The sequence below is a fragment of the Sminthopsis crassicaudata genome, chromosome 1 (genome assembly GCF_048593235.1).
Source record: "Sminthopsis crassicaudata isolate SCR6 chromosome 1, ASM4859323v1, whole genome shotgun sequence".
NCBI classification, from domain to species: Eukaryota; Metazoa; Chordata; class Mammalia; order Dasyuromorphia; family Dasyuridae; genus Sminthopsis; species Sminthopsis crassicaudata.
The window spans coordinates 63,368,592-63,382,648 of NC_133617.1; the positions used below are offsets into that span (position 1 = coordinate 63,368,592).

Here is a 14,057-nt window from a genome sequence, read left to right on the forward strand (position 1 = left end):
TATCAGATATGGTGGGATGTAAGAAATTGGTCTTTGAATTGGTTCTGAGCCTCCACCTAACATAAAATTTCTAGAAAAAGCTGAGGAATGAAACTTTGTGAGGAATTGTGTCACTGGGAAGGTGTTTAATGGAAGAAGCAAGTGTCAAAATAGAAGTCGGCTTATGTTCCTGAAGATAACGTTGCCACTTATGTGTTTTTTGCCTATATAGAATTTTAAACGTGTAGGCTACTGTATGTTAAAAGCAGACCTAGGAACCGGATGCATCTTTCTCCATACGGAAGACATGTTCGAAGGTCCAACTTAGAAGCTGGATTGTTGGGAATACCTTATCTTTTACTATGATCCCCAAATACATGAGGAAGCTCCCTGTTAAGAAATGTTCTTGGCAATAGAGGGAATAAAATCCCTGATTGGCAATGGGAGTAGGAGAGAAAACACCAATGCAAGAAACTAAAATCTGGGCATAAAGTGCCATCAAACCGATTTTAAATAGTTTTAAACATCATACGATGGGTGATAGCTAAGTAAGGGTTTAACATTGGTCTGACATGACTGGTGTGGTGTTAAAGAAGAAAATTATAAAGACTTTTCATTTGTTTGATTCTTTACAGGATGTGGATCAAAGACATCTAGCTACAGAAAATAATATGTTCCTGCTAGGGGCAACTGATGACAAGTGCATGGAACCTGCCTACTTTTACTTTGATTCAAGTTAGAGCTAGCTGTTTCTGTACAATCACAATAGGGAAAAGATAGTCTCATATAATGTTGCAAAATCGACGGAACAAAATCTGGCTCTCTGAGAAACCTTCAGAATATGAATCTTCCATTAACAAATAAACAGAAATTGCATAGGTGTGCGGCTCTCACTTTTTTGGGGGTGGGTGGGGAAATGGGGAAAGATCCTACTGAATAAATATTGGAAAATAAGGACGAAGTTGGTTATTTATCAACTCATGTATTTCTCTTTTAATCATGTCTGTCTTCCATGTGAGGATCCTATTCACCTCTTTTGGATGGGGAGGAGAAAAAGGAATACTTTTTTTTTTTTTCCAGTAGGAGGGGTCTTAAAGGGAAGCTGATAATATATATTAACTGCATTCCATCTCGCCATTTATTTGGGTTCTTTTTCCTTTGTTCTTATTCCATGACTTCAGTAAATGGTGATTTTAACTAGACACTACTTGCATATTATATCAGAACACTGGCTTATCAAGCTGTTGCTCTGTTTGTTTGCTTTTTTTTTCTTTTTCTGTATGTCACTGAAATGAAACACTTGTACACTCCCATAGGGAAGCATCTGATTCTTGGGTTGGCATGCTATGGCATTATTGGTCAATTTGTATTTTAGGTGAGGTGTAATAGAAAACGATAATAGCATTCAAATCGTATGTTCCTTTTTTTTTTTTTTTTTTTTTTTTACGGTCTATTACCCAACTCCTGGGAGAGGAAGAGGAAGAGACATAAGCAATCAGGCAGGCATTAAAAGGCTACCATTAGGTAGAGATCAGCAGAATTCATATAAAATGTAACATTTTGATCTTATGACAGAATTTTCTTATTTTGGTTGGGCTGCTGGGCAACATAGTCTTAGGTTACTAAGATTACTAATAAAATGAACATGACATCTATCCCGTCCTCCTCATTTTACAAACAAGGGAAGAAGGCCCAGAAAAGTAAAATGATTTGCTTAAAATCTCGGGAAGCATATGGTAAATGCGGGATGTAAAATTGTGTTCTGACTCCAAATTCAATTCTTGTTCTGCTATTATGTTTGTCAAGCAAGGACCAAATGTTGCTATGGTTTGTAGACAGAAATCAGAAACCATCTGTATGGCTGTTTTTGTTTGTTTGTTTCCTTTTCCTTTTTGTTTTTCGTGAATGAGGGCATATAGTCACTGAGATCTAGACATTGCCTTTATAGATGTCTAAACTGGTTGAGACTGGTGGTGTAGACATATTCTCCGTGTTACGAGAGATCGAGACTGGTGGGTTTCAGGAAGAACTCATGAAAGACTGGATTTGGATGCCCAAAGAATTCTCTCATATGGAAACAGAATTAGGGAGTTATTAATACCATCTCCTTTTTCCAGCCTTCAATTCCTTGAGAGCAGGGGTGTTTTCCTCTTCTTTTCTGTGCATCTACAATGTATGATTGATTCAGAGTTTACCTAACAAAACTGGATGCTACTTTTGGTATAAGAGACAAAACTAAACGCCTGTGGAACCAAAGAGAGGTCCATTTACACTCGCTTCACGCTTGACCAAGGAGCCTCCTTCACTTCCGGAAAGACTGACAGGGAAAGGAGGAATAAGCGTCCTTAAGTGAAGAGAAATAAATTTTCATAAGTTAAGAGAATTATCTGATATCTGGCATGGAATCTGGTTATAGGTGCAAAATGAGCTCTCCAAAGAGCTGCACTTTGAAGAATGGCCACTAAGAACTCCTCCCCAATAAGCCTCACACCTTCTCTGACTTTCAGAACCACGGTCAGTTCTCAAGGCTAGACTTTCCACTTGAGTGTATTTTTCACTGCCTTTTCATCCCTTTTATATCTTTTGGATAGATTAAAACAAACAAACAAACAAAACAACAACAACAAAGGCCACCAGAGGACCGGCAGTGATTTTTTTGTGTGTAGACGAAACGTGAGAGAGAGAAAAGAATCTGTGGACAAATCAGAGCGAAAATAATTCAAGATCCTTCTGAGTTTTCGCTGGTTTCCCCAGCTGCCGCCGCCCCGGTTCCCTAATCTTCAGCATGCTGCTGTCATAGAACTTTTCAAGAACGGAAAGAAGAAACTTTAATTGTAAGGAGGCATCTTTGAGAAAATAAATAAATAAATCGCAAGGAAAATGCCGTGGCTTTCGATTTTTTTCCCCCGTCGTTTTGCACTCCCTCACCCCCAAAGAGGGACCCTTTTCCTAAGGGTTTGGCGGGGTGGGGGTGGGGGTTGGGAACTAAGTCTCATGGAAAATTCTGAAGGTGCAGAAACTTGAAGGAAGTCCATCTAAAGACAAGGTGGAAGGAATGTCAAGGTGACTTAAAGTGACTTTGACCTTGGTCAGGCAGCAGCAGAGTGGCGCAGCGGAAGCGTGCTGGGCCCATAACCCAGAGGTCGATGGATCGAAACCATCCTCTGCTATAAGCTTTCTTCTTCTATTGTGAAAATGCCCAGGGGCATGGCATTTCTCTCTCTGAAATCTGCGCTATCTAATTTGTGAACTTGACTTGTTGTACTGGGTATCCAAAAACCCTCCTAGGTGTCTTTGCTGCGTTTTACTGAACCCATTCCATAGGAGCAGCAAAAAGCAGTGACTTCTCAACACTGCATTCTTGCCTTTGAGGGGAATTAAGTGGATACTTGATCTTTACAAACCTCCCTCTAGGCGGGCTTTGTGTGTCTCCACCTACTCACAGCTTAGAGACCAAAGCAGTAAAATCCTCTTGACACTTCTCGTTGATGTAGAAGAGGCAGAGCAATGCCTTCATAAATAGATTTTGAATCCATCATCTCTTTATCTAGAAAGAGGCTGCATTTTTCAACATAGGTGCTCCGCAATTGTGGTTGCTCCTTTTGTTGATCAGGGTCCCCAAGTCTTGCAAACTCGCTTGCCTTTACAATATTAGTGTTGTTGTTGTTGTTGTTTCCATTATTTTTCTTTTCCTGCTCACTTCACTCTGCTCCAATTCATATCAATCTTCCTGGGTTTAACTGAAACTATCCTCTTCGTTATTATTTACAACATGAATGTTCTATCACAGATTGAGTTGGGGAATTGCATTTCTGATTTTCCTTTGCTACGAATGAGGAAATAAACACAGACACAAGAGATAGTGGCACCATGGGCTGATTGTTGTCCTTTGTACTCAGAGGTCCAGAATGACAGCCCTATGTTAAAGTCAAGGTCCAGGGTGTCCAACTGGTTGATCAGGAAAATGCTAGCTGGAAGGTTATACCATTAATCAGGCACAGATAGTGCATACGATAAAAAATTGAATTCGAGATACTTCTCAATTTGCACATCTCAGGTTTCTTTTGAGCTACTACCATTGTGCTTCTCTCAGAACACAGCACCTTCTTTGCTGCAAGTCTGCCACGCTGGGCAGTTCTTTGCAGTGCCTCACATGTTACACGGTCTATATCCCAAAGTTCTTCAAGGAGTCCTTGAGTGCCTGTGAAACATTTCTTCTGACCAGATGGTGGGGATGAGAGACCCTCCTCACGTGAAGATCCACAAATAATTCGTAGTTCACTAAGTGGAGAGAGAGAGTTCCTTGGTCAAGCATTTTTCATATACACTCAATTCCAGTTAAGCAGCCAATTTAAAGGTTTGTTATCACTAGGCAAAAAGATAACAAGAAGCAGTCAAAGAATATCTATGCATTCCGCAAAGTACAGAAGGAAAGAATCCTATCTTACATTTCCAGGATCAGGTTTACTAAGCCTACACATGTATTAGTAGGGGAGAGAGAATATTGTATGTGTCCTCAGGCAAAGCTGAAACTGTGGGTCATGGAATCACCTAATTGAATGTGGGGGTTACAAGATTATGGGTTGGTATCTGAAAGCATTGGATTTGCATACCCATGTTAAATACACACACACACACACACACACACACACACACACACACACACACACACACGATCTTGTAAAAACTTCTTGGTGAAAAAGGATCAAGAGTGGAAAATTTTCTAGAAGCCCGGCTCTAAGAAATACATCATTGGGCACTCTTCATTATGTAAGCATTTTTTTTTTTAAATAGTGGAGGAAATATAAATGTCCCTGTGCCTTGCAACTATTCTTTGCTACAGTATGTTCTGTGGAGATGGCCCATATGCTTGGCATATAGTCAGCACTTAATAAATGCTGGGTCTGATGCAATTATTGTTGCCACATTTTAAAAGTCAGCAGAATGAAAGCTTTGCTTTTGCATTTCCAAATCTGTCATTGATACTTCTTCTCACATCCATCCCCAATAAAATATCACCATTTTTATAAAAGGAAAGAAAAGTAGCTCTGCTCAGGTTTAAGATCTGGGCCAAGTTCTTTGATTTGGACAAGCTGCCCTTTGGCTTTTAAGAAGGCTCCTCTGAGACCTGAGATTGATATTGAGTTACTACTTTTAACTACCTTAACTACCACATGGTGGACCTATGAGTAGGCCATGGGCTGACCTCCACAGAAAGAGGATCTTTAATGCAAATGAAAACAGCCAAGGAGAAGAGAATAAGTATTTCATATACTACATATATACATATAAACATATATATATATGATATTTTGTATATTCTAATATAAGTATGATAATATACCACCTACTATGTGCCAGGCAAGGGCTAAGTACTTTTACAAATATTACAAGTGTGAGAGGCAGGGGCCTATTATTTCCATTTGAGTCAACTGAGTCAAATCAAGGATAATTGGGTTGTTCAGAGTCACAGAGCTTTTTCAATGTCTTAGGCTAAATGTGAAGTGTGCTTTTCTTAACTTCAGTCCCAGTGTTCTATCCAGTGGACCACCTAATTATCTAACAGCTTAGAAATGTATCAGTGTTCTATTTTCATATTTAGCCAAGATGACACAGAGATTTAATACGTGACTCCTTCCTTCAGTTAAATTGGACAAGTTAAAAAGGAAGATAGTTCGTAAATGCAAGGATATAAGACCTGAAGCAGAAACTGTAGAGGTATGGATGGTACCAAGATATCGCATACACAGAGGTGGGTGTGTGATTTGTGTAGATATCAGATATGGTGGGATGTAAGAAATTGGTCTTTGAATTGGTTCTGAGCCTCCACCTAACATAAAATTTCTAGAAAAAGCTGAGGAATGAAACTTTGTGAGGAATTGTGTCACTGGGAAGGTGTTTAATGGAAGAAGCAAGTGTCAAAATAGAAGTCGGCTTATGTTCCTGAAGATAACGTTGCCACTTATGTGTTTTTTGCCTATATAGAATTTTAAACGTGTAGGCTACTGTATGTTAAAAGCAGACCTAGGAACCGGATGCATCTTTCTCCATACGGAAGACATGTTCGAAGGTCCAACTTAGAAGCTGGATTGTTGGGAATACCTTATCTTTTACTATGATCCCCAAATACATGAGGAAGCTCCCTGTTAAGAAATGTTCTTGGCAATAGAGGGAATAAAATCCCTGATTGGCAATGGGAGTAGGAGAGAAAACACCAATGCAAGAAACTAAAATCTGGGCATAAAGTGCCATCAAACCGATTTTAAATAGTTTTAAACATCATACGATGGGTGATAGCTAAGTAAGGGTTTAACATTGGTCTGACATGACTGGTGTGGTGTTAAAGAAGAAAATTATAAAGACTTTTCATTTGTTTGATTCTTTACAGGATGTGGATCAAAGACATCTAGCTACAGAAAATAATATGTTCCTGCTAGGGGCAACTGATGACAAGTGCATGGAACCTGCCTACTTTTACTTTGATTCAAGTTAGAGCTAGCTGTTTCTGTACAATCACAATAGGGAAAAGATAGTCTCATATAATGTTGCAAAATCGACGGAACAAAATCTGGCTCTCTGAGAAACCTTCAGAATATGAATCTTCCATTAACAAATAAACAGAAATTGCATAGGTGTGCGGCTCTCACTTTTTTGGGGGTGGGTGGGGAAATGGGGAAAGATCCTACTGAATAAATATTGGAAAATAAGGACGAAGTTGGTTATTTATCAACTCATGTATTTCTCTTTTAATCATGTCTGTCTTCCATGTGAGGATCCTATTCACCTCTTTTGGATGGGGAGGAGAAAAAGGAATACTTTTTTTTTTTTTCCAGTAGGAGGGGTCTTAAAGGGAAGCTGATAATATATATTAACTGCATTCCATCTCGCCATTTATTTGGGTTCTTTTTCCTTTGTTCTTATTCCATGACTTCAGTAAATGGTGATTTTAACTAGACACTACTTGCATATTATATCAGAACACTGGCTTATCAAGCTGTTGCTCTGTTTGTTTGCTTTTTTTTTCTTTTTCTGTATGTCACTGAAATGAAACACTTGTACACTCCCATAGGGAAGCATCTGATTCTTGGGTTGGCATGCTATGGCATTATTGGTCAATTTGTATTTTAGGTGAGGTGTAATAGAAAACGATAATAGCATTCAAATCGTATGTTCCTTTTTTTTTTTTTTTTTTTTTTTTACGGTCTATTACCCAACTCCTGGGAGAGGAAGAGGAAGAGACATAAGCAATCAGGCAGGCATTAAAAGGCTACCATTAGGTAGAGATCAGCAGAATTCATATAAAATGTAACATTTTGATCTTATGACAGAATTTTCTTATTTTGGTTGGGCTGCTGGGCAACATAGTCTTAGGTTACTAAGATTACTAATAAAATGAACATGACATCTATCCCGTCCTCCTCATTTTACAAACAAGGGAAGAAGGCCCAGAAAAGTAAAATGATTTGCTTAAAATCTCGGGAAGCATATGGTAAATGCGGGATGTAAAATTGTGTTCTGACTCCAAATTCAATTCTTGTTCTGCTATTATGTTTGTCAAGCAAGGACCAAATGTTGCTATGGTTTGTAGACAGAAATCAGAAACCATCTGTATGGCTGTTTTTGTTTGTTTGTTTCCTTTTCCTTTTTGTTTTTCGTGAATGAGGGCATATAGTCACTGAGATCTAGACATTGCCTTTATAGATGTCTAAACTGGTTGAGACTGGTGGTGTAGACATATTCTCCGTGTTACGAGAGATCGAGACTGGTGGGTTTCAGGAAGAACTCATGAAAGACTGGATTTGGATGCCCAAAGAATTCTCTCATATGGAAACAGAATTAGGGAGTTATTAATACCATCTCCTTTTTCCAGCCTTCAATTCCTTGAGAGCAGGGGTGTTTTCCTCTTCTTTTCTGTGCATCTACAATGTATGATTGATTCAGAGTTTACCTAACAAAACTGGATGCTACTTTTGGTATAAGAGACAAAACTAAACGCCTGTGGAACCAAAGAGAGGTCCATTTACACTCGCTTCACGCTTGACCAAGGAGCCTCCTTCACTTCCGGAAAGACTGACAGGGAAAGGAGGAATAAGCGTCCTTAAGTGAAGAGAAATAAATTTTCATAAGTTAAGAGAATTATCTGATATCTGGCATGGAATCTGGTTATAGGTGCAAAATGAGCTCTCCAAAGAGCTGCACTTTGAAGAATGGCCACTAAGAATTCCTCCCCAATAAGCCTCACACCTTCTCTGACTTTCAGAACCACGGTCAGTTCTCAAGGCTAGACTTTCCACTTGAGTGTATTTTTCACTGCCTTTTCATCCCTTTTATATCTTTTGGATAGATTAAAACAAACAAACAAACAAAACAACAACAACAAAGGCCACCAGAGGACCGGCAGTGATTTTTTTGTGTGTAGACGAAACGTGAGAGAGAGAAAAGAATCTGTGGACAAATCAGAGCGAAAATAATTCAAGATCCTTCTGAGTTTTCGCTGGTTTCCCCAGCTGCCGCCGCCCCGGTTCCCTAATCTTCAGCATGCTGCTGTCATAGAACTTTTCAAGAACGGAAAGAAGAAACTTTAATTGTAAGGAGGCATCTTTGAGAAAATAAATAAATAAATCGCAAGGAAAATGCCGTGGCTTTCGATTTTTTTCCCCCGTCGTTTTGCACTCCCTCACCCCCAAAGAGGGACCCTTTTCCTAAGGGTTTGGCGGGGTGGGGGTGGGGGTTGGGAACTAAGTCTCATGGAAAATTCTGAAGGTGCAGAAACTTGAAGGAAGTCCATCTAAAGACAAGGTGGAAGGAATGTCAAGGTGACTTAAAGTGACTTTGACCTTGGTCAGGCAGCAGCAGAGTGGCGCAGCGGAAGCGTGCTGGGCCCATAACCCAGAGGTCGATGGATCGAAACCATCCTCTGCTATAAGCTTTCTTCTTCTATTGTGAAAATGCCCAGGGGCATGGCATTTCTCTCTCTGAAATCTGCGCTATCTAATTTGTGAACTTGACTTGTTGTACTGGGTATCCAAAAACCCTCCTAGGTGTCTTTGCTGCGTTTTACTGAACCCATTCCATAGGAGCAGCAAAAAGCAGTGACTTCTCAACACTGCATTCTTGCCTTTGAGGGGAATTAAGTGGATACTTGATCTTTACAAACCTCCCTCTAGGCGGGCTTTGTGTGTCTCCACCTACTCACAGCTTAGAGACCAAAGCAGTAAAATCCTCTTGACACTTCTCGTTGATGTAGAAGAGGCAGAGCAATGCCTTCATAAATAGATTTTGAATCCATCATCTCTTTATCTAGAAAGAGGCTGCATTTTTCAACATAGGTGCTCCGCAATTGTGGTTGCTCCTTTTGTTGATCAGGGTCCCCAAGTCTTGCAAACTCGCTTGCCTTTACAATATTAGTGTTGTTGTTGTTGTTGTTTCCATTATTTTTCTTTTCCTGCTCACTTCACTCTGCTCCAATTCATATCAATCTTCCTGGGTTTAACTGAAACTATCCTCTTCGTTATTATTTACAACATGAATGTTCTATCACAGATTGAGTTGGGGAATTGCATTTCTGATTTTCCTTTGCTACGAATGAGGAAATAAACACAGACACAAGAGATAGTGGCACCATGGGCTGATTGTTGTCCTTTGTACTCAGAGGTCCAGAATGACAGCCCTATGTTAAAGTCAAGGTCCAGGGTGTCCAACTGGTTGATCAGGAAAATGCTAGCTGGAAGGTTATACCATTAATCAGGCACAGATAGTGCATACGATAAAAAATTGAATTCGAGATACTTCTCAATTTGCACATCTCAGGTTTCTTTTGAGCTACTACCATTGTGCTTCTCTCAGAACACAGCACCTTCTTTGCTGCAAGTCTGCCACGCTGGGCAGTTCTTTGCAGTGCCTCACATGTTACACGGTCTATATCCCAAAGTTCTTCAAGGAGTCCTTGAGTGCCTGTGAAACATTTCTTCTGACCAGATGGTGGGGATGAGAGACCCTCCTCACGTGAAGATCCACAAATAATTCGTAGTTCACTAAGTGGAGAGAGAGAGTTCCTTGGTCAAGCATTTTTCATATACACTCAATTCCAGTTAAGCAGCCAATTTAAAGGTTTGTTATCACTAGGCAAAAAGATAACAAGAAGCAGTCAAAGAATATCTATGCATTCCGCAAAGTACAGAAGGAAAGAATCCTATCTTACATTTCCAGGATCAGGTTTACTAAGCCTACACATGTATTAGTAGGGGAGAGAGAATATTGTATGTGTCCTCAGGCAAAGCTGAAACTGTGGGTCATGGAGTCACCTAATTGAATGTGGGGGTTACAAGATTATGGGTTGGTATCTGAAAGCATTGGATTTGCATACCCATGTTAAATACACACACACACACACACACACACACACACACACACACACACACGATCTTGTAAAAACTTCTTGGTGAAAAAGGATCAAGAGTGGAAAATTTTCTAGAAGCCCGGCTCTAAGAAATACATCATTGGGCACTCTTCATTATGTAAGCATTTTTTTTTTTAAATAGTGGAGGAAATATAAATGTCCCTGTGTCTTGCAACTATTCTTTGCTACAGTATGTTCTGTGGAGATGGCCCATATGCTTGGCATATAGTCAGCACTTAATAAATGCTGGGTCTGATGCAATTATTGTTGCCACATTTTAAAAGTCAGCAGAATGAAAGCTTTGCTTTTGCATTTCCAAATCTGTCATTGATACTTCTTCTCACATCCATCCCCAATAAAATATCACCATTTTTATAAAAGGAAAGAAAAGTAGCTCTGCTCAGGTTTAAGATCTGGGCCAAGTTCTTTGATTTGGACAAGCTGCCCTTTGGCTTTTAAGAAGGCTCCTCTGAGACCTGAGATTGATATTGAGTTACTACTTTTAACTACCTTAACTACCACATGGTGGACCTATGAGTAGGCCATGGGCTGACCTCCACAGAAAGAGGATCTTTAATGCAAATGAAAACAGCCAAGGAGAAGAGAATAAGTATTTCATATACTACATATATACATATAAACATATATATATATGATATTTTGTATATTCTAATATAAGTATGATAATATACCACCTACTATGTGCCAGGCAAGGGCTAAGTACTTTTACAAATATTACAAGTGTGAGAGGCAGGGGCCTATTATTTCCATTTGAGTCAACTGAGTCAAATCAAGGATAATTGGGTTGTTCAGAGTCACAGAGCTTTTTCAATGTCTTAGGCTAAATGTGAAGTGTGCTTTTCTTAACTTCAGTCCCAGTGTTCTATCCAGTGGACCACCTAATTATCTAACAGCTTAGAAATGTATCAGTGTTCTATTTTCATATTTAGCCAAGATGACACAGAGATTTAATACGTGACTCCTTCCTTCAGTTAAATTGGACAAGTTAAAAAGGAAGATAGTTCGTAAATGCAAGGATATAAGACCTGAAGCAGAAACTGTAGAGGTATGGATGGTACCAAGATATCGCATACACAGAGGTGGGTGTGTGATTTGTGTAGATATCAGATATGGTGGGATGTAAGAAATTGGTCTTTGAATTGGTTCTGAGCCTCCACCTAACATAAAATTTCTAGAAAAAGCTGAGGAATGAAACTTTGTGAGGAATTGTGTCACTGGGAAGGTGTTTAATGGAAGAAGCAAGTGTCAAAATAGAAGTCGGCTTATGTTCCTGAAGATAACGTTGCCACTTATGTGTTTTTTGCCTATATAGAATTTTAAACGTGTAGGCTACTGTATGTTAAAAGCAGACCTAGGAACCGGATGCATCTTTCTCCATACGGAAGACATGTTCGAAGGTCCAACTTAGAAGCTGGATTGTTGGGAATACCTTATCTTTTACTATGATCCCCAAATACATGAGGAAGCTCCCTGTTAAGAAATGTTCTTGGCAATAGAGGGAATAAAATCCCTGATTGGCAATGGGAGTAGGAGAGAAAACACCAATGCAAGAAACTAAAATCTGGGCATAAAGTGCCATCAAACCGATTTTAAATAGTTTTAAACATCATACGATGGGTGATAGCTAAGTAAGGGTTTAACATTGGTCTGACATGACTGGTGTGGTGTTAAAGAAGAAAATTATAAAGACTTTTCATTTGTTTGATTCTTTACAGGATGTGGATCAAAGACATCTAGCTACAGAAAATAATATGTTCCTGCTAGGGGCAACTGATGACAAGTGCATGGAACCTGCCTACTTTTACTTTGATTCAAGTTAGAGCTAGCTGTTTCTGTACAATCACAATAGGGAAAAGATAGTCTCATATAATGTTGCAAAATCGACGGAACAAAATCTGGCTCTCTGAGAAACCTTCAGAATATGAATCTTCCATTAACAAATAAACAGAAATTGCATAGGTGTGCGGCTCTCACTTTTTTGGGGGTGGGTGGGGAAATGGGGAAAGATCCTACTGAATAAATATTGGAAAATAAGGACGAAGTTGGTTATTTATCAACTCATGTATTTCTCTTTTAATCATGTCTGTCTTCCATGTGAGGATCCTATTCACCTCTTTTGGATGGGGAGGAGAAAAAGGAATACTTTTTTTTTTTTTTCCAGTAGGAGGGGTCTTAAAGGGAAGCTGATAATATATATTAACTGCATTCCATCTCGCCATTTATTTGGGTTCTTTTTCCTTTGTTCTTATTCCATGACTTCAGTAAATGGTGATTTTAACTAGACACTACTTGCATATTATATCAGAACACTGGCTTATCAAGCTGTTGCTCTGTTTGTTTGCTTTTTTTTTCTTTTTCTGTATGTCACTGAAATGAAACACTTGTACACTCCCATAGGGAAGCATCTGATTCTTGGGTTGGCATGCTATGGCATTATTGGTCAATTTGTATTTTAGGTGAGGTGTAATAGAAAACGATAATAGCATTCAAATCGTATGTTCCTTTTTTTTTTTTTTTTTTTTTTTTTTTTTTTTTTTTTTACGGTCTATTACCCAACTCCTGGGAGAGGAAGAGGAAGAGACATAAGCAATCAGGCAGGCATTAAAAGGCTACCATTAGGTAGAGATCAGCAGAATTCATATAAAATGTAACATTTTGATCTTATGACAGAATTTTCTTATTTTGGTTGGGCTGCTGGGCAACATAGTCTTAGGTTACTAAGATTACTAATAAAATGAACATGACATCTATCCCGTCCTCCTCATTTTACAAACAAGGGAAGAAGGCCCAGAAAAGTAAAATGATTTGCTTAAAATCTCGGGAAGCATATGGTAAATGCGGGATGTAAAATTGTGTTCTGACTCCAAATTCAATTCTTGTTCTGCTATTATGTTTGTCAAGCAAGGACCAAATGTTGCTATGGTTTGTAGACAGAAATCAGAAACCATCTGTATGGCTGTTTTTGTTTGTTTGTTTCCTTTTCCTTTTTGTTTTTCGTGAATGAGGGCATATAGTCACTGAGATCTAGACATTGCCTTTATAGATGTCTAAACTGGTTGAGACTGGTGGTGTAGACATATTCTCCGTGTTACGAGAGATCGAGACTGGTGGGTTTCAGGAAGAACTCATGAAAGACTGGATTTGGATGCCCAAAGAATTCTCTCATATGGAAACAGAATTAGGGAGTTATTAATACCATCTCCTTTTTCCAGCCTTCAATTCCTTGAGAGCAGGGGTGTTTTCCTCTTCTTTTCTGTGCATCTACAATGTATGATTGATTCAGAGTTTACCTAACAAAACTGGATGCTACTTTTGGTATAAGAGACAAAACTAAACGCCTGTGGAACCAAAGAGAGGTCCATTTACACTCGCTTCACGCTTGACCAAGGAGCCTCCTTCACTTCCGGAAAGACTGACAGGGAAAGGAGGAATAAGCGTCCTTAAGTGAAGAGAAATAAATTTTCATAAGTTAAGAGAATTATCTGATATCTGGCATGGAATCTGGTTATAGGTGCAAAATGAGCTCTCCAAAGAGCTGCACTTTGAAGAATGGCCACTAAGAATTCCTCCCCAATAAGCCTCACACCTTCTCTGACTTTCAGAACCACGGTCAGTTCTCAAGGCTAGACTTTCCACTTGAGTGTATTTTTCACTGCCT

General features: G+C 39.1%; 2 non-coding genes across 2 annotated transcripts; both read left to right on the forward strand.

Moving 5' to 3' along the window:
• The first annotated feature begins 3,077 nt into the window (after nt 1-3,077).
• TRNAM-CAU (transfer RNA methionine (anticodon CAU)) lies at nt 3,078-3,149 on the forward strand. Its single transcript has one exon. It is a non-coding gene; the product is annotated as a tRNA-Met (tRNA).
• A 5,681-nt stretch (nt 3,150-8,830) lies between these two features.
• Nucleotides 8,831-8,902, forward strand: TRNAM-CAU (transfer RNA methionine (anticodon CAU)). Its single transcript has one exon. It is a non-coding gene; the product is annotated as a tRNA-Met (tRNA).
• Nucleotides 8,903-14,057: the final 5,155 nt, after the last annotated feature.